Here is a 23,340-nt window from a genome sequence, read left to right as displayed (position 1 = left end):
AGTTATTTCTGTCTTGTTTAATTAGGGGCTGTGCAGGGTCCACTCGGTGAGTGCAAGAGTTTGGAAACAGGTGTCTTTCTCTTGGAGCTCTGCCCACCGCCCCCTCATTTTCTCCGCTAGGACTGGAGCCCAGCACCCACTGCTCTAGCACCTGCACGGTAACTACAGCCTGGTGTGGCTCCTGTGGGCGGGCAATGGGGGCGGGGAGGAGCACCAGGCAGCGAAGGCCAGGGCCACAGACCACTGGCGCACCAGCCCTCCAAGCTTTCACACCGTCCTTTCCCCCTGATGCTTCTGCATCCCATTTCAGGCCAGCTGGAGGATACGGAGTTCATGGTGGCCTCTGCAGGGGACTTGTAGCACAAGCACCAGCCTGGGCTTTTAGGTCCTGGGCCTGTCTGGCCACCTCACCCCTTCAGATGGCTTCAGAGCACCAAGAGGGTGAGGCCTAGGTTCTCGCCCTGGGGAAGCCTGCCAGACACCCTGTGGTCCTCAGCTCTAGCCCACAACCCTGCCTGACATCTGGGCCCTAAGCTGGCCACGGTATTGTCTCAGGATGTCCATGTGGGCAGTTAACACCCCTGCTGCCACCTGCACCCAGAGCAGGCCTTCTCCTCTGCTGCTCTAGATGGTACAGCCCAGAGGAGGTGGCTGAACTGATACCCAGCCCCACGGCACCTTCTTATAGTCACAGAGCCATTTCCCCTAGGTGCTCACTCACAGATTTCACCTGCATCCCCAAGGACCTCAATAAAGTAGATGCTTCCCCGGGAGGAAGGAGGGCCCCTCTGCCCATTGTCTCCACAATGGGAATGTCCTTGCAGACACAGAGGACACTTTCTCCTTTGCTCACAGGTGTGACATCAGCATTCTGTGTGTGCCTGGGCTGCATTTATATCCTTCCTGGTGCCCAAAGAGGCAGGGAGATGGGCATGCCAGGGCTGATGCCTGCTGGAGTGTTCCCTTGCTTGAAGCTGTGGGCGGGGCTGGATGCAGGGAGCAAGATCTTGTAGGGAGGGCTTGTGGGGACTGACAGAAAGATCTTGTTACCTTGCCAGATTTGGCTTTAAACGTGGAGAATGAGCCAGGTGCGGTGTGGCAAGTAGACCTTTGCTGGAGGCTTCTGGAAAGACAAAGCACACAGAAGAGAGGCCCCAGATGATGTGGATATGGGCCGGACATGAGGCCAAGAACAGCACGTCAATCCTGGGACCATGAGAGGCTGCTCCGAGGATGGCAGAGCAAAGAGCAGAGCAGCCTGAGTCTGGGATGATGCTGACCCTGGACGTGCTCACAAGTGCTGACAACTGGGACAGATGGGACAGCTGGACAGGAGCCCATTGCAACAGGTTCCTAATCAGTGTCCCCGCTTCCACCCACGCTTGCTCAGCACAGTGGCCCAAGGCGAAGGGACTTGTTAAATCCTGAGTCAGGTCCAGTCCTCTCCTGCCCAGAACCCCCATGAAATGCAAGCCAGAGTCCCGGTGACCTGGTGACCTGCCCCCATCTGAGACCTGCCACCTTCCACTCACCACTCGCTCACTCTGTACCGGTCCCCACAGGCCTGCCCGCCCTCCCTCTGCCTGCAGTGCTCTTCCTGTAGGTCCTTACAGACACGTCACCTCCTCGGTGACATATTTACAGTGTTTAACCTCCACCCCCGCACCTCCTCCCCCACTGAACTTTTCTCCTCACTTTACTGTAGTCCACACATCCTTTCCACTTCCTTATTTGTTAGTCTCCTCTAGGGAGAGAATTCGGGCTCCGTGAGTTCAGAGCCTTTGTCTGTTTTACTCACTGCTGTGCCCCAGTGACTGTGACGTTTGTGCATGGGGGCACCTGGCCCTGATCCGTTGAATAAATGTGTCTCTGTGTATGACTGTGTATATATGTGCAGATGTAGATGTAGATATCCAGCACGGGCCTTGTACCCAGAATATATAAAGAACTCATACAAATCAAAAAAAAGTCAAGAGACCCAATTTTTAAAAAACGGGCGAGAGAGTCGAAGAAGCATTTCACGAGAAAGGATCTCCAAAATGGTGATGAACGTAAGAAAAAGGAAATGACACTCCACTACACTCGTCATCGGGGAAGGAACATAAAAACCACAGTGTGACATTACCGTATACCCACCAGAATGGCTCAAGTGAAAGGACAGAAAAGGCCAAGTGCCGGTGAGACCGTGACCCAATGGAAACTCCCAGTCACTGGCAGCAGCAGCAAGACCAGGTAGAGCCACATGGGAAGACGGTCCGATAGCGCCTGGGAAAGCCAGGCGCACGCAGGCCCAGGACTTCCTCCCTGCGTGTAGCCCCACCAGAAATGCTTACACACTCACACCAAAGGCACATCCAGGAGCGTTTAGAGCAGCGCTGTTCACGATGGCTCCCAACTGCGAAGCAGGCTGCCCTCCAAGTGAGCTGTGGCGTACTCATCCGGCGGAGCCCCCCCCCCCCCCCCCCGGCAAAGAGCTTGACAAAGTCAACCACCCACAAGGACCAGTCCCACCACATCACGTGCAGCTAAAAAATCGAGGCACGAAAGAACATCTAATCAGGATCCCATGCATATCAAGCTCCGAGGGGGCTGCTGGGGCTGGTGCCAGTCACCCATGTCTTCATCCCACGAAAACTCACCAGAGCCGCACACTTATGACTCATGCGCTTTTCTGTATGTACATTCTACTTCCAAATTATTTATGTTGCAAAAGTTGAGAAAGAGAAAAATAATAAATGCAGGTCAGGCAGAAGCCACCTGAGCTCAGGGACCTTCTGAGTCTACTGTGGGTCACACCCGAAAGAAGCTGACTTGAGAGAAGGTGCATTTCAGGGACACTGGGGCCTTGGCCTCCCTCTCCTCATCTGCCCAAGACCAAAGGCCCCTCTGTTGAAAACACTTGCTCCCTTCTTTTCAAAGGGATGTTGGTTTGGGAAGATGAAAGGTGGCCTAAATTGGGTGGGCTGATCTTGCAGAACAGAGGAAGCAGGATCCCAAGTGCCTCCACGGGATTGTTGATAAGGACACAAAGACCTTGCAGAGGCTAAGACCTCAAAGGCTTGGGCTCCAGCATTGGGGGAGGCCCAGCTGCCAGTAGGCGCGGGTACAAGTCTGTATGACACCTGTGGGATCACGCAGGAGCAAGCACTGAGAGTGAGGGAACAGACGAAGGTCGGGCTCTGCTTCCTGCACTGACTCCCCTCCCCCTGCCCCTTCATCCTCCAGGGCAGCTGTACAGGCAGAGCTCCAGCTCCAATCCTCAGCGTGAGGGGGGGCAAGGCATGTGACTCTCTCAGTTACAAAGCAGGGTTCGTGACACTCAACTACCAGGGTGGTTGGTAAAACACAAAGCAAAACAAACCAAGCACTTCCAGAAACTTCTAGAAACTTCTAGTTCCAAGGGCTCACACTGTGCAGAGGCTCTATGCCTCCCCTGGGAGATGGCCTGGGCTGTCTACACTCAGAAGCCCTTGCTAAGAGCATTTAACAGGAACCCGCATGACACAGTGTGGCCTGTGGACCCGTCAGCTCTCTTAGAGTGGCCACTGGTCTCCCTGTGGAGTTCAGACGCAAACACACCCATAAGCTCCATGGCAGTTGTGCCCAACACCCCGGGAGGGGAAGGGAGTGCCAATTCTCTTCAGCTGCTGACCCTATCCCCAAGGAACCTGGACAGGTTGGGCACTATTTGATGTCCCCTGGGGAAGCCACTCAGACCTCTGCATTTCCCTAAAACCATCCCATTAACACTCCCTTTTGAAGAATAATATTCTAAGCAAACAAATCACTAATGGATTTAGGCACCACTGAAGCAAAAGGTGTGGGGGTAGGGTTGGGGAGGACAGCTAACCCTTCTGATGTCCCCTCAAACAGAGGTAACGGCTCTGCCTAAATAAATGACACCCCACCCCTACCCCAGGCAGGAACCTCCCAGGCCCCTCCCTACAGCCTGCCTTTGTCCTTGGACTGTGGCCCTCCCCTTGGTCCTGACCTGATAGCAGATTGAGGGAGAGCTGCCCACCTGCCCTGAGGCTGTGTTACTAACAGTGCAGTACAGGTGTAACCCAGCATGTAACTAACTGTAACCCAGGGCTCCCATCCCCTCCCCTCTGCCCAGCCCTTCCTGCCCGCTGCATGCCTGCCCTTGCCCCTGCCCCCTCCCCACGCACAGGGATCCATGATGGCAGGAGTTCAGAGGGGTGAGGTGAGCTACGTGGGGACCTGATGCCAGGGATGGGCATCACCCTTGGGGGTGGTGCTGGGGTCCCCGGGGGCTTCCTCACCTCTGTACACCTCTCTACCTCAACACCCACTTTGGGGAAACAGGATGTTTGTTACCTGGAAGGGCCCAGAGAACCCTTGCCACTGAAAGGCCCCCAAGGGCTAGAGGCCCTGGTGCACCTCCCTCCACTCGGCCTGGCTCCCACTCACCCTCCGATCCACTCTGCCAGTGTCCTGGGTCTGCATCTGGAGGGCGCAACTCCCCAGGGGGCCTGGGGGCTGGGAAGGGCCTGGGGGCCCCTAGGGCAGAGGCTGGGGGGACACAGAGATCCTGGTTCTCCGGAGGGGACCCTGCTCCTGCAAAGAGAGAGCACTCGCCCTTTGGAGAGAGGGCTGGGGTGGCTAAGAACAGTCTGTGCTCCTAGCCTGGCCTCCGCTTCCGGAGAAGGAGAAAACACAGGTAGGAGGGTCCTCTCTCCATCCCGGTGAGGTACCTCGGTGGGACCCAGGCCATCTGCGGAAGGAGGGAGGGAAAGAGGCAGGCCTGGCTGTGAGCACCTGTGGGTCCTGTCCTCCCAGGGAAGGGGTGGGAGTCAGTTCCCAGCAGTGCCCCCAGCCTGGGCATGCTCCCCGGGTCCCGCTGTCCCTTCGCACTGAGTCTCCCCGAGTCCTGGCTGGCAGCGATGGGCGGAGCACGGACCACAGCCTGCCACACAGATCGGATCCCCAGGCAGAGGTGGAGTGAGCCACCACAGGACTAGAGGCCTGCTAGAGGCCACACGCTGGCCCTTTCCCTCATCCCACAAAAGACCTCTGAGGGGTCATACTCAAGATTCCTGCTCATGAAGAAATAGATTAATTTCTTACCAGCCAGGCTTCCCTTTGGGTGACACTCGCTGGCCGGGCCAGCTTACGGAATGAGGTGGTTCTCCTGTCTCTGCGTGACACCAGCGGCTACCATTTATCTCCTGAGAACACAGGAGCGATAACACGTCCCTGAGGAAAGGCGGGGATAGAAGCACCCCCGAAAGGAAGCCCAGACGTGCCCCCTTGACCAGTGCCAGCGGTGGCGGGAGCTGCAGAGGAAGCCGTCTGCTCTCCGCCGTCGGGTTCCCGCCAGGCCAGAGCGGCAAGGCCCTACCTGCCAGCTGCACCCCAAGAGCGTCCATTCCTCCGGCCTGGATGTTCAGCCCCGCCGAGAGGCCACCCCTGACGTTGAGGGGCCTGGTTCCATAATGGACGGTGGTTGTCGTCAGAGAACATTTCCTTTGCTGAGGGGATACAGCCTCTAGGTTTGGCAGCCATGCTGCCAGAAAGCTGACCCTGGAGCCGTCACAGGGAGGTCGGGTCTGAGGTGAGACTTCTGGATCCTGCAGCGTCCTGGGGCTGGCGGGGACAGAGACCCTGAGGATGGGCCCTCCAGAGCTGCGGGACTTCGGGCTGGGCAGTCCTCTGGCCTTGGGGGAGAAAACAGGCCACTCCGTCCGGGACAGTGGTTTGTCTCTGGGCGGTGGGGAAGTCGGAAGTACCCGGGACTCATGGCGAGCTGCCCACGGACTGTGATGTCATTAGCAGACAGTCCTTGACCAGGTCATAGCTTCCGTGAGCCTCAGTCCGTCCCCCCCGCCAACTCTGACTGAACATGACATTCTTTCTTTCTCACCAGATGGAGCTAAGAGCCAAATCTGATTTGGGTGGACCCCGGTTCTCATGCAGCCCTTTGGCCGAGAAGGCTCTACGAGTGCCCCCGGGGAGGGCAGTGAGGGCAGGACGTGTGGATGGCACAATTGGCCCAGTGGGAGGGGGGCATCTGGTGAACACCAAATCAGGACAAGGTGGGGGGAAGGCGCAAGGGCAGAGGGAGGGGCCACTTGGTCTAGCGTTTCCCCTTACTCCATCCTCCAGGGAGGCAGCAGAGGCCCAGAGATGCGCCCTGTTCCAATGCAGGAGCTGGGAATCCATCCGCAACAGAAGGCCCCGGGGGAGCGTGAGTGCGGGACGGCCCAGACCACTGTCCTCTGCATCTGTCACGGGGCGTCACTCCCACCCTCTTCCTCTGACCTTGCCGTCACACCTGCCCCAGCCCTGTCAGTCACCATGATGACGGCACGGAGCAGGGGCCCCTCGGGGGAGCTGCTATCTGGGTTTGCACCAACCCATAAAGCAACGCAGTTTGGACACAGCCTCTGCACGACTCACAGGTGAGAAGATGGGGCCCAGGGCAAAGCTGGGACCTGCTCCAGGCTGCAAAGCGGGGTGCTGCCAACAGGGGGCCAGCCTGTCTCCCGAGACTCTTGTGCCCCCCCTCTCCGCCGGCAGTGCTCCCTGCTGGGCTGCGGGAGAGCAGGGTTCCAGGGTCAACACCAGGCGACACTGGGCTCTCTACACAGGGCTTTTCAGTGTCTTGTAGATCCAAGAAGGGCTGGGAATTCTAGTCCTTGCCATGCCTTTGTGAGAATTACAAAAAAGCACCGCTTGCTCCAGGAGGGCAGGGTCATAAGCAGAAAGCGAGCTGGCTCTCAGCCCGCTCACCCCTGGGCCTGTCACCCTTGTGTGGCAGCCGTGTTCTGGATTAGCAGCGGATAGAGCATTTCTCAAAGGTATTTGGCCACAGAACTGCTTCCTCCCAAATGTTCCAGGAGACCCTGTGGCAACCGAGGGAGACCCTTCTAATGCCCACCCCCCCCATGCTGGCGGGCCACTCTGGGATGCCTGCCCACCCAGCCCTGGTCCCAGTGAGGGTCTGCAACACTGGCCCTGACCCCGTGTCTGCCGCCACCAAGTCCAGCCTCCTGGGTCAGCACTGCCCGGGAGGAGGGCCCTGGCAGGCAGGAAACTGTTAATGTGCATCCCTCTTCAATCTTCTGAGACTCAGAATCTGTACCTGCACAAATGCGTTCCTTTGGGAAATGCCTTACGGCGCCACAGAGGATTCCTAATGTCTTTTCACACAAGGCTTCCAAGAATCTGTCTGTTTGCTTCCACCTCCTGGAGGCCAAGAGGATGAGATATCTCCCGCAGCTCTTCCCCCTCCGCTAGCTCTGCAGGCCTGGGGTCCACCCCAGCCCTCCCCATCCCAGGACCCAATGGCAGGCTACCAAGGAGCTGTCGCAGACGCAGGGACAGGAGAAAAGGCAGGAATGCAGGGCTGGGAGGTCCCTCCAGACAGATGCTCTTAGACCCGAACAAATCCTCGCAGAACTTGCAGAAGAGGCACCCGCCAGGCCCAGTCCCCAGAGATCCCGCCTCCAGGGGTCAGTGGGCACTGGCTGCTCCTAGAGACAGCATCAGAACCTGGATTGGAGACCAGGGCCATGGGACTGAGGAGCAATGCACAGAGGGGACAGCCAGAAGTCATTCACAGAGAGGAGGGCAGGGATACAGGGCAGCAGAACCCAGGGAGATTCAGGGGGCTGGGGGTGAGGGTGGGGAGGTCCGGGAGGAGGGTGCTGGGCTACCGAGGCAGGCAGGGGCTGGGGAAGGTGACCTCCCCAGATGAAATAGGTCATGACATAAACCACGCACTCATAAGGAGCCTAATGAAAGTATCTGTGGGCGTGGCGAGGGCAGGGGGTGTCAGGGAAAGAGTGAGACCTTCCCCCCCCCCCCCGCAAAGCTCTCAACACCCACCCCATCATCTACACGGAGGACTGCCTTGAAAACAGGCCAGCACCCCGTGAGACGAGGACAAGGCATGAATGTCCTTGTGCACCCTGCAGGGAGCCTCAACCTCCCATCCCCAAAGAGGGGGAGGGGCTCAGGCTCCCGCACATGAAGAAGCAGGAAAACCCATCAACAAGGAGCAAATTGCTTCATGGCAACAAAAGGCCCTGAGTAATCAATTTTCACCAGTGAAATCTGCAAAATTAATGTTAAAGGTAATACAGAGTGTTAGCCCATGTGACAGGGAAGGCCAGGGTAGGAAAAGGACAGAAGTGGATGACGGAGATGGGCTTCCACAAGGCACCTCACATGAGAAAAGCCACTTCTCGACAGCGGGCCGGGTTTAAAGCACAACACATCCACATGTGTGTTTGTGCACACTCGTGCACGTGACTTTGTGGGGACGTGTATGTGCATGTATTTGCACGCGTATGCTTTGTGCACAAGTGTGCACATGGGTTGTGTGAGCACACGTGTGCACATGTGTGCACGTGTGCTTATAAAACAGACTGGCACACACACCCTGAAAGGTTAATCAGGGTGTGTGCCCACACTGGCCACTGCTCCTCTTCTCTTCATATATCCTCATTAAGTGCTTCCCAAATTTTCTCCAGAGAATATGAACGGCTCTGTCATCAGCTGAACACAACGCGAGTTCTTTTTCTAAAACCGAGACTCAAAGCTCAAGCTCGCTCCCTGACAGGCTCCTGGAGAAGGGAGACTTCCTTCAGCCAGCCGGGGTATAACCAAGGCTTGGAGGGTGCCCAGGGCGGACAGGGGTGGGGAGCATCCTGGCTGGGTATCAGGAAAGGCTGCATCGGGCAGCACGGCTGCATGGGAGCAGCACCATCTAGACTCATGGGTCTCCGGAGGGGCAGTCTGTCCTCTCTGTCATAAAGAACCTGGAAGAGTTTGGCACGCCGCCTCGCCCCTGGGCGTGTGTGCTCAGCAGTGATCATCACTGCATCCACACATCCCGCTAGCTTCTCCTTCCAGCTGGCCAACCAGAAGGTTCTACTTGTGGCAGGCAGGGACACGCTGTGGGAGCTGATCGGGGGCAGGCAAGTGGGCCTCTGAGCCAGCCTGACAAGAGCCCTCCTCTCTACACACGCGGGTTTTCACCGTCCTGGGGACGTGTCTGCTTGATTCTTACCTCTGCTGACAGCACAGAGCCCGACTCGGGGCTCGATCTCCCGGTTTGTGAGATCATGACCCGAGCCAAAACCAAGAATCAGATGCTTAACCAACTGAGCCACCCAGGTGCCCCTTCACTTACTCATTTTTAGAAAGTTAACGAACATTTCCTTGTGCCGAGTTCTCAGAGACGAGGTCACCGCTCTCAGGGTTTATTCTCGGGGCCATGGGAGCAGGGCATGGTAAACATGTAAACAAATGAACAAGATAGAGCTGGTGACAAGAAAGGCAATAACACAGAGCCTGTGGGTCATAGGAGGCCTCCCTGGGAGGAGAGCCTGGGGCAGAGATCCTGACGCTGGATTGGAGCCGTTCTGTAAAGGTACCAGGGGGCATGCCGGGCAGCAGGTGCAAAGGCCCCAAAGCTAGAAAGAGCTCGGTGCATCCAATACATGGAAAAACCAGTGTGGGAGCCTATAAGAGAGACACCTGGACACTTATGGCTGTCCTGGCAATTCCCCAGAAGCTCAGCAGAGTGGCTGAGTCTGGGGCCGGGGTGGGGTGGGGGGCCATGCTAGCTGGGAAGCTCTCGCGTCTTCTGTTATGGAAAGCCTGGCAGGGTTCTGACACTCCCACCTGAGGCCCCGAGTGGCCCCAGGACAGCCGAGGTGTCAGCTTTAACCCATTTGGGGCTGACCTGGCAGCAGCTATTTTTCAGCTGGATGGAAGCTTCGCTGTTTAGACCCAGCCTAGCCATCTGTGTGCAGCATAAGGGCTGCCCGTCATTTGGCGTCATTACGGTGTCTTTGGTGTCTGTCCTCCAGGGCTGAGGCCAGACCTAGCCCCTGCCCTCCTCCAGGGGTCGTGAGGATCCCCTGCAGTGGAGGGCTGACTTTTCTGATCAAGCCTTTATTTCTTAAAAGGGGGAAAGGAGGGGCGCCTGGGTGGCTCCGTCAGTTAAGCATCTGACTCCAGATTTCAGCTCAGGTCATGGTCTCATTTGTGAGATCGAGCCCCATATCGGGCTCTGTGGTGACAGCACGGAGCCTGCTTGGAATTCTCTCTCCCTCTCTCTCTCTCTCTGCCTTCCCCCCCCCCCCAAAATAAATAAGTAAACATTTGAAATGGAGGGACTGCATGAGCCAGGTGCCCAGGGTGGATGGCAGGGACAGTGAGGGATGAGCCAGGAAGACTGTTCTAGGTGAAAAAGGGAGGGGGCCCGGACTGTGAGTGTGTGCAGAACCAGAAGAAATAGGAGTGGCCCATGTAGGCTGCTCCTTCTAGAAGTGCAAAGAAGAAGTTGGAGGACAGCTCAAGAAGGGTGTGGGGTCAGGGAGACTGTGGGAGGAGACCGCCGGTAGGAGGTGGGGACAGAGAGACTGTAGTGGGGGAGGATGGAGGAGACAGAGCAAGGGGGCAAGGCCACAGGGCATGACAGGTCAGGGTCAGCTCCAAGCACTGGTCCACACAATGGCCGGAGGCTCCATCCAAGGGGAAGGGCGAAGTGGAAAAGCAGACCAGGAGTCCCCAGGGACTGGGAGCCAGGAGGGACTCCAGGAGCATGAGGGGTCTGGGAAGGAGGCTGGGGGCTGGCCATGCACGGGGGGAAACTAAGGGCCCCCTAAGACAGAAGGAGTCCTCTCCTCATTTGCTGACAGCTCGGAGTCCCCCAGGCCAGGCTGGACCTGAGCATCACCCCACCCTCACCACACACACACACACACACACACACACACACACACGAGGGGATCTCAAATGTGAGCTCTCTGGCAGCCTCCTCTGGGACTGTGGGCAGTAGCCAGGTGACCTTGTGGAGAGGAGAGGGCCCAGCCCTCTGATCTGGCCCTACCACACCTTCTCTGGGCATCCCTAAGACGTGGCAAGTCCCCCTGTTCCTGGAACAACCACATGAGGAGCCTGACCTAGATGTGTTTGTGAGGAGAACAGCACTTTACAGTTGTACAGCTCTTTTCAGGCCTCCGGGGCTGTCCCCACGGAGCATGGAGGGTGTGGGGTCTGGCTCTCACAGTGACCGGGGCCTCTCTGGGAACGATACCCAGGATGACCCCCACCTGGCTGGCCCGAGGGGGCCCAGAGGGCAGGCAACCTCAGCCTCCACCCGGCCCAGCCCCGTCCCCAGGCAGGGAAACTGAGGACAGAGAGGGCACAGGAGATGAAGGCAGCACCACGCCTTCCCCTCGGAGGGCCCAGGCCGGCCATCTTCACGGTGGGGTCAGCGTGGACACCAGAACAGGGCACCGTGGACACCTAGCAGGCAGGGAAGAGGGACTGGGCCTGCGGTCCACGAGTGCTGCTACCCTGGAACCAGAGGCCGGGGATGCAGAGAGGGCCCTACTGGGGGCCCTAACGACGGAGGGCCAGGCAGCGGACGCGGCAGCAGCATTAGCACAGCCAAACCTTCCCACCTGGAAACCACAAGCGTGTGAAGTGGGTGTGCTGTCCCCTGGGAGACTTCAGCATGGAGAGGGTAGCGGGCCAGCGCCCAAGCATCTCAGCCACCCCTGCCAGGCTCATCAGACCTGCCTGGAGTGCCAGCTCCACCTTTCTGCTTCCCAGCCTTCAGACGTCATCCTGCAGAATCAGAGGGGGCCAGCTGCAGGGCCTTGAGAGGTTACCAGTCCAGTTGGGGAAACGGAGGCTCACACAGGGGCAGGGCTCGCCCAAGGCTCCACAACAAGCCTGGGCCTTAGACCAGCTTTGGGGGGTGCAGTCCACTGCTTGAATACAGATCCCTGGGCCACGCAGCCACCTGTCCCAGGGTTCTACGGTTGCTGGGCTGGCCCCTTGTCCCTTCATCTTGTGCCAGGAGGAACTCTTTATGGATTCCAATGTCTGTTTGTTCTTCTTGCAAAAGCATTTTTGAAATATTGAGATAGCCAAAGTCCACAAAAGCCATGCTTGCATTTCCAAAGTCATAGTGCAAAGCATTTGGACTCCGTCCAAGAAGAAAATGCCAGCAGCCCAGGGGCCAGTCCCTGTGGGTGCGAGGAAGGGTCCAGGGAACAGGCAGACCCTGGCTTGGGGTCCAGAGGAGAGAGGCAGGGACTCTCAGTAATCTTGGGACATCTTTCTGGGAGTGAGGGATGACACAGATATGGGAACACAGTGGTTCCCTTGATTCCAAGAGAAAGAAGGAATATGTAGTCCCAAGCTCCCTTCCTGCCATCCATAACTGTGGATTTTGAGATGTGAGGAAGAAGCAAGGATTCTCAACCCTGATTCACACCCCATCCTAATGGTCTCTGCCTCCTTTCCCCACCCCTTTCTTTTAAAGTTTATTTATTTGTCTTAAGAGAGACAGAGACAGAGAGGGGAAGGGCAGAGAGAGAAGGAGAAAGAGAATCCCAAGTAGACTCTTTGCTGTCAGTGCAGAGCCGGACTCGGGCCTTGATCTCATGAACATGAGATCATGACCTGAGCTGAAATCAAGAGCCAGATGCTTAACCAACTGAGCCACCCAGACACCCCACCTCCATTTTAATAAGATGTAACTGCTCACAGCTGAGCCTCAGCCTGGTCCCAAGCCCAGACGCCCGATACCAGGGCCAGGGTGCCTGGCCCCACCCAGCCCCACAGGAGTCCTTGGGGACCTCGCCCGCATGCTTAACCCCCAGCTACTAAGACATTTCCCTGTACACACATGACCCAGGTCTGCCACAGTCACTCTCTTGGAGGAGAATGCAGGCTTCTAGAATCCCTTGGCAAAGGCACATGGAGACCCACCCCTCGTGCACTGTGGGCAGCGATCTGGACCCAATGCAGCCCCTGAGCTGGGTGGGGAGGGGGAGCCGTGGGGGGAGCAGAGGCTGAACAGGCAGAGGTGTGCTGGGGCCTGATGCAGGTACATTTGAGCTCCACGTTCAGAAAAGGTTTTAACCACAGTAGAACATATGGTCTCCTACGCTTGAGCTTCTCTGTTTACTTCACTCACTTCAAATATTTTGGATAGTTACATTGCATTTTTTGACAGTTTACTTATACTTTATTATAGGTTTGAGGAAGAGTTTGGGTCCCTCCTCTGATTTCCTTGCCCGTTGTCCTGTCTGCACACCTACAAATAGTCCTTCAAAGGTTCTGCAACCCTGAAGAGGCTTGGGGCCACCGTGAAGGTCCCGGGGGCTCTCCCCTAGCCCTCTCTGTTTGGGTGGTGAGAGCCTGTCTGTGATGGAAAGGGAGGCCCTGACAGCCACTTGGGCATCTGAGCAGGGGAGGAGCACTGGGGGACCCTGAAGGAGCGTCCAGAGGGAGGCTGGTTGGACTGACAGGTGTGTGAGCAGGTCGTGAGCCTCTGGGAGTTGTTGCCTCCTCCCCGGGGAGGGCTGCGGCTGTCTGCCGATGAGTGTCTGTGCACAGCCAGAGTCTATCTTGCGCGGGAGAGAATAATGCCCCAGGCTGGTAGAAAGGGACTCGGTGCCAACTGGACATGAGGTGACCTCTGTGTGCACAAGCCTACTCCCGCGCAGACACAAACGTTCCTGGTAGGGCTCTCTCTCTGTCTCAGAATCACTGGCTCTTGGAAGGATGCTGTTGTACCCTTTCCTCTTGCCCCAGACAGCTGTGATCCCCTGACCAGCGGCCCCAGTTCCTAGCCCTCCCTATCTGTGTGGTGGCCCAGGGCCAGGACTGGACAGGACTGGGACTCCTCCTTCAGAGGAGACCCAGTGAAGTCAGAGAGCTGAGACCAGAGTGCATGCCCTTTCCCCTCTGGGGACCCGCACCCGTCCTGAGGACCCTGTGGGAGGGAGAGTGGTGGGCGTGGCCTGCAGAGAAGTGTTCTTCATTCTTCCAGCCAGCACCAACCGTACAGAAGGCTATACAAGAAAAAGTAAGTCCTCTCTCACCCCAGGCTCCAGGCCGTCCCCAGAGACATCCGCTGTTAACAGTGTCTTTGTGTCACCTTCCAGAATCACTGTGTTCATGAAATCATTTACATGGGCATACAGGGTTCTTTTTCTGGACCACAGGGCTCCCACTTCAGGGAATGTTTTCAACCTGCTCTTTTCTCTGGGCAACTCCTCAGGTTCTGTATTAGTTGCAGGACGTTCTGTCGGGTGGCTGGGCTGTCACATGCATGATAGATCCCCTAGCAAAAGGCATTCAAGTGGGGTGTGGTCACCACAAAATTCCCACATGTAGCATCCTTGGTCAAGGGTCTTCATTAAAAAATGTGACCATATCTGATAAACTCCTAAGATGGGATGTGTCAGATCAAAGATGATGTGCCTTTTAAATTAAAGAGACATCACAGAAGTGCTCTCAAAGGATGGCCAAGTGTCAGTGAAACTGTAGAGTAAGCACCTTTGAGAATTCTCTCCTCATAAAACCTAGGAAAACCAGCCAAAATGATCAGAATCAACATTTTTAGAACTCTGTAAATTAATCAGGGGCTTGGAGAAAACCAGGAAGCATTTATTCACAAAAAAACGACTGAATCTCACTAAGAATTGTAAGCTTTGTGGCGTTTAATTTGCCTTAGTCACATCCTCCACTCATTAGCTCCCTATGCCTTGAAAAACAAGACCCCACACTTGTCATGAAAATCAGCAGCCTGGAAGCCTCTGGGGAGTGCAGAACAGCGCCTCATTCCCAGAAAACCGTCATTATTTGACCCCACTGGTGGTTCCCTGGAAGATCCCATTTGCGAGGACGTCTGCATTTGACCTCAGACCTCACTCTGTACAAAAAGCCTATTCCCCTGGGATGACTGTCACAAACAATTACAGGCATTTAACTTCACAGCTGCCTGAGGCAGTGAAGAGTAGTTGGAGCAAACAGTAGACTAACTCAAAAGCTTAAAAGACAAAGCTCAGTAATGAGAGGACCATAGGGGCTTTAAGGAGTTGCATTGTATTCCTGGGAATCCAGAAGGCCACATGCAGGTCCAGGCATGCGCGCATCATGCTTAGGTAAGCCCTGGGGAGGCCCTCTGCTCTCACTCCGGCTGACTTTGAGGCTCTGTGCAAGCAGGAAGTGAAGGCTACAGCAGAGCCGTCAGCTGCCTGGCTGTGAGTTGAAGGTGTTCCCCAACGTGCACACAGAGGCCTTGGGTAGAGACTGGGAGACTTATTAGTTCCAGGCACATAAAGAAATCTCTGTCCAATCATTAAATGATAACCAAGCTAACCAAAAAGAAACTATAGTGGCCACTCTCCAGAATTAACTCAGAAAAGTCACTGAAGAAACAACAGTGACTTCAACGAACAGCAATAGCAGTAAACCCTGAAGACCAGTGAGAATCTGATTTCCACAGGCGCCACATTAAATTATTTAGAATATCCAGTTTGCAACAAAAAAGTACAAGACGTACAAGAAAATATGGCCCATGGGCAAAAAAGCATCCACTAACAACTGTCCCTGGGGAATTCCAGACATTGGACTTTTTTTTTTTTAAGTTTACTTGTTTTGAGAGAGAGAGCGAGAACAAGCAGGGGAGAGTCAGAAAGAAGGAGAGACAGAATCCCAAGCAGGCTCCACACCATCATCACAGAGCCTGATGCAGGGCTTGAACTCACAAAACTGTGAGACAAGATCAAGAGTCAGAAGCTTAATCAACTACGCTACCCAGGCGCACCTGACTTCTTTTTTTTTTTTTTTTTTAAGTAATCCCTACCTCTAAAATGGCACTCAAACTCATAATCCCAAGACGGAGAGTCACACGTTTTTTCAACTGAGCTAGCCAGGCACCCCCAGACATTTGATTTATTAAACAAAAACTTTAAAGAGGCCATTTAAAATGTATTCAAAGAAATTAAGTAAGGCAACTTACAGAATGAGTAAAAATATTTGCAAAGCACACATCTGATAAGGGGTTAATGTCCAAAATATATAAGAAACTCATACTACTGAATAGCTAAATAAACACATACTTACATACGTACATATGTAAAACACAAACAATCCAATCTAAGATGGGCAAAGGACCTGAATAGACACTTTCCCAAAGAAGATATTCAAACAGCCAACAGGTGTATGAAAAGGTACTCAATATCACTAATCACTGGGAAAATGCAAATCAAATTCACAATGAGATCACCTCACACCTGTTAGAATGGCTACCATCAAAAAGATGAGAGGTAACAAATGTTGGCGAGGATGTAGAGAAAAGGGAACCCTTACACACTTTTGGTGGGAGTGTAAATTCGTGTAGCCAATATGAAAGCCAGGATGGAGGTTCCTCAAGAAATTCAAACTAGAACTACCATATGACCCAGCAATTCCACTTCTGAGTATATATTCAAAGGAAACAAAAACATTACGCCAAAATGGTACCTGCACCCGTGTATCCGGCAGCATTATTTACAACAGCCAAGATGTGGAAACAACTTACATGGCCGTCACTGAATGAATAAAGAAAATGTGAATAGAATAATATTCAGCCATAAAAAAAGAAAGAAATTCTGACATTTGCAACAACATGGATGGAACTTGAAAGCATTATGCTAAGTGAAATAAGTCATGCAGAGAAAGAAAAAGAGTATACAATCTCACTTTTATGTGGAATTTAAAACAACCAAACTCATAGAAACAGAGATCAGGTTTGGGGTTTCCAAAGGCAGGAGGTGGGGGGGGGGGGGTTGGGGTATCAGGTGAAAGTGGTCAAAAGTTACAAATTCCCAGTAAATAAACAAATTCTGGGGTGCCTGGCTCAGTTGGTTGAGCCACCGACTTCAGCTCAGGTCATGACCTCATGGTTCATGGGTTTGAGCCCTGTGTTGGCCTCCATGCTGGCAGTGTGGAGCTTGCTTGGGGTTCTCTCACTCCCTCTCTCTCTGCCTCTCCCCTGCTCATGCTCTCTCTCTCTCTCTCAAAATAAACTTAAAACAAAATAAGTTCTGAGGACGTAATGTACCACATGATGAATATAATTAACAATACTGGGGCACTTGGATGGCTCAGCTGGTTGAGCGTTCAGCTTCAGCTCAGGTCATGATCTCATGGTTCATGAGTTTGAGCCCCATGTCGGGCTCTGTGCTGACAGCTCAGAGCCTGGAGCCTGCTTTGGATTCTGTGTCTCTGTCTCTCTCTACCCCTCCCCTACTCTTGCTCTGTTTCTCTCTCTCTCTCTCAACAAGTAAATAAACATTTAAAAAAGTTTAATTAACAATACTGTATAGCATATTCAAAAGTTGCTAAGAGAGTATCTTAAAAGTTCTTACCACAAGGAAAAGATTTTGCAATTATGTGAAGTGATAGATGTTAACTAAACTTATTGTGGCAATCACTTTGAAATATATACATATATCAAATCATTATGTTGTACATCTTAAAATTATACAATTTATATGTCAATTATATCTCAATAAAACTAGGGAAAAAAGAATTAAAAAAAGAAATTAAAGAAACCATGTCTAAATAATTAAGGAAAAGTATGGAAACAGTTTCACCAAATGGAGAATATCAATAAAAGATTTCAAATTATATATATGTATATATGTAATTATATATAATATATAATATATAATTATATATATAATTATTTATATATATACATATATAATATAAATTTTTATATTGAAAACTATAACAACTAAAATAAAAAATTTAACTAGAAGGGGTCAACAGCAGATTTGAACAGATAAAAAAAAGAAAAAGAAAGAAAGAATCAGTGAACCTGAAGATAGGTCAATAGATGTCATCTAGTCTGAGGAACAGAAACTAAAACATTAAGAAAAATAAAAAGAGCCTCAGATACCATCATGCATACCAACATATGTATAATGGGAGTCCCAGAAAGTGAGCCGGCGGGTGGGAGGGGGGGTGGAGCAGTAAGAATATTGGAAGTATCAGTGGCTGAAACTTCCCAGATTTGATTAAAAACATTAATCTACACATCCAAAAAGCTCAACAAACTCCAAGTAGGTTTCCCATCAGAAACCATGGAGGGCAGAAAGCAGTGGGATAACGTATATAAAGTACTGAAAGAAAAAAGATGTCAACCAACAAATCTTTATGCAGTACAATTATCTTTCAAAAATGAAGGAGAAATTGTCCAGATAAATAAAAACAGAGAACTCATCACTTGGATAACTAACCTACAATAACTACTAGAATCTCAAATCTATATGCAAAAACAAAGAGCACTAGTAATAGTAACTATATAGGTAAATATAGAAGACAGTATAAGTGTACTTGATGCTTATAACTCTGAATTAAAAGAAAACTCAGCAGTCAATAATTATAAATACTAGTTGATGAGTACACAAATCTAAATATGTAAATTTTATGACAATAAGAGCACAAAGGAGAAGAAAGGTAACAGAGCTGCAGAAAAGCAAAGTTTTTATATGCTACTGACATTAAGTTAGTATTAATCTGAAGTACATTGTTATAAATTAAGATGATAATGGTAATCTTCCAAGCAACAACTAAGGTAAAAACTCAAAAATAGATAATAAAAGAAATGACATGAGAATTAAAATGGTACTACAAAATATCTATTCAACACAAAAGAAGGCAACAAGGGAGGAACGGAAGAACAAAAATGACAAATTTGAAAATGAAAAACAAATAGCAAACCCTATCTTACCAGCAATTACATTAAATGTAAATGAATTAAACATTCCAGTTAAAAGTCAGAGATTGGCAAAATGAGTTTAAAACATAATTCAACAATGTGCTTCCTACAAGAGGCACACTTTACATTCAAAGACAAATAGGTTGAAAGTGAAAGAATGGCAAAGATATTCTGTGTAAACAATAACCAAAAGAAAGCTAGAAAGGCTATATCAGACAACATAGAATTTATGAGACAGAATAGACTTTAAGAAAAAATCGTTACTAGATATGTGAAAAAAAGATGTTTGTATGATTCTTTCATGCTTGGCAAGTTGAGAATAGTATTTCAATAAGTGTGTTTCTATAATACATGTTAGAAAAGTATTTAAATACATATGCAAAATATGTTTCTAAGAATGCCACTATCTCAGAAAATTCAGAAGGGTGTAATTTAATTAGGTGTATGTGTTGCCAGTTGGTATTGTATACAGAAAAACTGATTAAACAGACAAGTAAAAAAAAAAAAAAAAAGACATTTCTAAGTATGTTCCAGGCTTGTCAAGATGAGAACAGTTTTATTTCTGTGAAGAGATGTGCTTACAGGTCTGTAGTGCATGTAGAGATGTGTTAAAAGTCACTAATATAAAAGAGGTTTCTAGAGTGCCACTTGCTCAGAAAGTTGAGAACACTTTTATTTTATTTTGGTATATAGATGTTATGCCAATCTCTAACCAACCACAGCATTGTTTTAAGACTCCTGGTGAAAAAAAAAAAAGCATCCATATTAAGAAGCTATTTCTAAGATTGCTATTTACTCACTATGTTGAACTGTGTTGTATCAGTTTTTGGATGTGATAGTAATTCTGTAATAAATGTACAGCTGTGTATGAAGACATATAAAATAGATATTTCTAAGACTGCTAAAAAATTGTTACTAGCAATGAAAAAGGAGATTATATAATGATAAAAGGGTCAATCCATAAGAGGATATAATAATTATAAATATATGCACCTAACAACAGAGCCCCAAAATTTAAGAAGGAAAAACTGATAGAACTGAGGGGGAAAATAGACACTTAAGCAAAACTAGTATTCAACTTCAATACCTTGCTTTCAGTAATGAATAAAACAACTAAACAGTAGATCAGTAAGGAAACAGAAAACTTGAACAATACTATAAATCAACCAGACAAAAGAATATATATTCTCCTCAAATATGCACGGAATAGTCTCCAAAACAGACCATATGTTAGGCCATAAAACAAGTCTTAATAAATTTAAAAGAGCTGAAATCATACAAAGTATGTTCTGTAACCACAATGGAATAGCAGAGGTCAATAACATTTAAAAAACTGGGAAATTCACAAATATGTAGAAATTACACAATATGCTCCTAAATAACCACAGGGAAAAGAAGAAATCACAAGGAAGATTTTTAAATGCTTTAAGATAAATGTAAACAATTCCATCCACAATAGCATCAAAAAGAATAAAATACTTAGGAGTAAATTTAACAAAAGCAGTGCAAGACTTGTACACTGAAAACTATAGCACATATTTGGAAGAGATTGATTTAGTCTTAAATAAATAGAAGGACATCCCATGTTCATGAACTGGAAGATAATATTAAGACGACAACACTCCCCAAAGTGATCTTCAGAGTCAATGTGATCACTTTCACAATTCTAGCTGCTGGGGTTTTGTTATTGTTGTTGTTTTGTTTTGTTTTTGTTTTTGCAGAAATTGATAACTTGTTCCTAAAATTCGCATGGAAATGCAAGGGATCTAGAACAGCTAAAGCAATCTTTAAAAAGAAGAAAAAAGTTGGAAGACTCACACTTCCCCCATTAAAAACTTAATGCAAAGCTAAAGTAATCAAGTCAGTGTGATACTGGCACAAAGATAGGCATATAGACCAAGAGAACAGGTTGAGAATCCAAAAACAAACCCATATATCTATGTTCAATTGATTTTCGACAAGGGTGGCAGGGCAATTCATTGGGAAAAGAATAGTCTTTTCAACAAATGGTGCTGAGACAACTGAATAGCCACATGCAAAAGAATGAAGTTGAGTCCACAGAGTCGGTGGAGCATGTAACTCTTGATGCTTGGGAGGGTGGCTTGCCCTGGGGAGGTAGCAGTGCACGGAACGAGAAAGGGAAGACTATGGACTATATTAAGGATGGGATTTGCTCATTGATCAGATATGGGTTTTGAGAGAAAGAGAAATCAAAGATGCCATCACAACTTTAGACCTGAGAAATGGTAATAAAACGTACAGATTTATAAGCGCGCCTTTTACAAGAAGAAATTCTCCTGACTTCTAGTTCAAGATGGTGAAGCAGGGGTGCCTGGGTGGCTCAGCCGGTGAAGCATCGGACTCTTGATTTTGGCTCAGGTCATGATCCCAGGGTTGTGGGATTGTGGGATCGAGCCCCACATTGGGCTCTGCACTGAGTGTGGATCCTGTTTGGGATTCTCTCTCTCTCTCTCTCTCTCTCTCTCTCTCTCCCTCTCTCTCTCTCCCCTCCCTCCCCATGCGCCCATGTTATAAATAAATAAATAAATAAATAAATAAATAAATAAATAAATATTTTTTAAAAAATGGTGGACAGAGAATGTGCACTTGCCTTTCACCCTTCCCAACTTCCATGAGCTAAAAGAACACAGAGGAAAAGGTGTGGAAGAGGGTGGGTCACTGATGGACCAGAGTGACTCACGCTTTTGGAAAACGGAAGGCAGGTGGGGGGTGGGTGGTAAACAAAATCACACAAAAGCCTGAACAGGAAGCCCCACCTTTCGGAAGAAAAGTGGGCATACAGACCAAAGGCCATGTGGAGGTCTGCCCGAGGGAGGACTCACCTCGCCCTCCCACCACAGGACATGGACAGGTCATTACTGGGCCTGGAGGCAGGGACAGACCCCCGTGTGGAGAGCTGCCTTCTTCTTCTTTCTTTTTTTTAAGATTTTATTTTTTTAGGTAATCTTTACATCCAACATGGGACTCCAACTTACAAGATCTAGAGTCACATGCTCCATCGACTGGGCCAGCCAAGCGCCCCAGGAGAGCTGTTTTCTAAGCCGGCCTTCAGTGTGGCGCCAGGTGCCCTGTGTGAAGCCCTCAAAGCTCAGGCACTGTGGGGGGTTGGGCGGGGGGGGGGGGGTTGCTGCTGACAGCCAGTCCCGAACACCCCAACTTGCCTTAGAGCAAAGTGCTGACTCATCCTGTCTCACTGCTCAGTGTCTGCCTAGGGATTCCACGCAGGAGGCGAGACTCTGTGGAATACAGTCTGACCCCAAGACAGCAGAGGAAGTGCTCAGCCACCCCCCAGACCCCTGCCTTAAAACAGACAGACAGCCCCAAGTTCAGGAGGCACAAACAGGCATGAAGAGCAGGACGAACAGCATGAAAGCAAAAGGCCAAAGGGCCAAGGGAAGAACAGATCCCAGAGGAAACGCACACTTTAGGCAACAAAAGAAATCTTAAAGGAAACAATTGTAAAAAAGCTACAAAGACCCCCGCCCCCGCCCTATGTCCAGTGGGTCACCTGCTCCCCGTAGTTTTACTTGCTCTGTATTTCCCATGTCTGACCACGTCTGCCTGTCCATCCCCGCTGACAACCTAATCCAACCGGCCATCTCTCTCCTCAGACAACCTCGGCCCGGTGGTCCCTGTTTTCACTGCTACCCCCCTTTCCGGCCCCTCCCCAACTGCTAAGCCCTCTACAGATACCCAACTTCTTAAAACATTTCACTGGCTTCCCACTGCTTCACGGAGGACAAAACCTGGTGACATGGCTGGCAAGGTGCAGGCTCACCTTGACCCCATCCCCACTGCTGCTGGGTGGCTCTGCTCCCCACCCCCCCCCTCCACCCCCCCCACCAAACTCTGCACAGGCTGTTCCCTCTGTTCAGAGCGCTCTTCCTGCCTGGCCTGCCCCCGCACCTTCTCCCTGCCAGGGCTCACAGATCAGGAGCCTCCGCAGCCATGCTATTCCTGGGATCATCCCATGACTGTCTCCTTTACCTGACTCTCAGCCATCTTCGCCACCTCCTTTCAAACACAGCTAGTTTCCTAGGACCTATTTGGTATCATTTTGGGTTTCTTTCACCACTAAAGAAAGTTTGAAACCACCTGCCAGACACCTGGTCACCTCCCAATTTAGAAGAGGCACTCAGGGCAACAGGCTGAGCCTGCAGGGAGGCCCCTGGCCTGAGTCCTGCCTCTGGTGGGGTGGGGGGTGGGGGTGCTCTGTGGAGCGGGAGACAGCAAGCACCTCTTCTCGGCAGGAAGGAAGGACAGAGCACCTGAGAACAGGTTCCAGAGGTGGATGGAATTCTGCCTTCTCTGCTCTCAGGCTACAGGCCGTGGGCTCAGCCTTCCCTTGGACTGTTACAGATTTTTGCTGTGAATAAACCTTCTTTACAGTGAGGCAGAAGTCACATTAACAAGTCACTCTCCATGCCCAGGAATCTGGGCTCAACATTCCCAGGGAGCACTGAGGCCAAGGACCTTGGGCAGAGATCCCTGGTGGGGTGGGGTGGGGAGGGGGGTAGGAGACCTCATCCTAAGAGTGCGGGGCCGTGTCAGGGTCAGGAGCTGCTACTGAGGCACTGGGCTCCAGGGTCTGAGAGTTCCTTAATCAGGACAATGCTCCTGCAGATGTTTCAATTTATGCATTTAAATGCCACTTTTAAAGCAAGATTATTCACTGCCCTCTTCAGGTAGAGTCCCCAAGGGAGGCGGCACAACTCTCGCAGCAGAGCCAGGCAGCCTGGCGAGGTCCCCAGCTCGGCATCCCCCAC

The 23,340-nt window shown here is 50.9% G+C and overlaps 1 protein-coding gene across 3 annotated transcripts in view; it reads right to left on the bottom strand.

The window, feature by feature from the left end:
- RASGEF1A (RasGEF domain family member 1A) overlaps positions 1–23,340 on the bottom strand; it is an 86,595-nt gene that overhangs the window by 36,668 nt on the left and 26,587 nt on the right. Inside the window, exon 1 of one of the 3 annotated variants that reach the window (XM_019445010.2) lies at positions 5,089–5,189. The exons of 1 other annotated variant lie outside the window; for it this stretch is intronic. The gene's annotated coding sequence lies outside the window, so the exon portion shown is untranslated. Of the gene's footprint in view, positions 1–1,050; positions 1,124–5,088; positions 5,190–23,340 lie in introns of those variants that run through there. One more of the 3 variants, XM_019445012.2, reaches the window with a different exon arrangement.

Source organism: Panthera pardus, unplaced genomic scaffold (genome assembly GCF_024362965.1).
Source record: "Panthera pardus isolate Hobbes unplaced genomic scaffold, ASM2436296v1 HiC_scaffold_22, whole genome shotgun sequence".
Lineage (NCBI taxonomy): Eukaryota > Metazoa > Chordata > Mammalia > Carnivora > Felidae > Panthera > Panthera pardus.
Note: the sequence above shows the minus strand (reverse complement) of the source record. Positions and strands in the feature narration are given on the sequence as shown.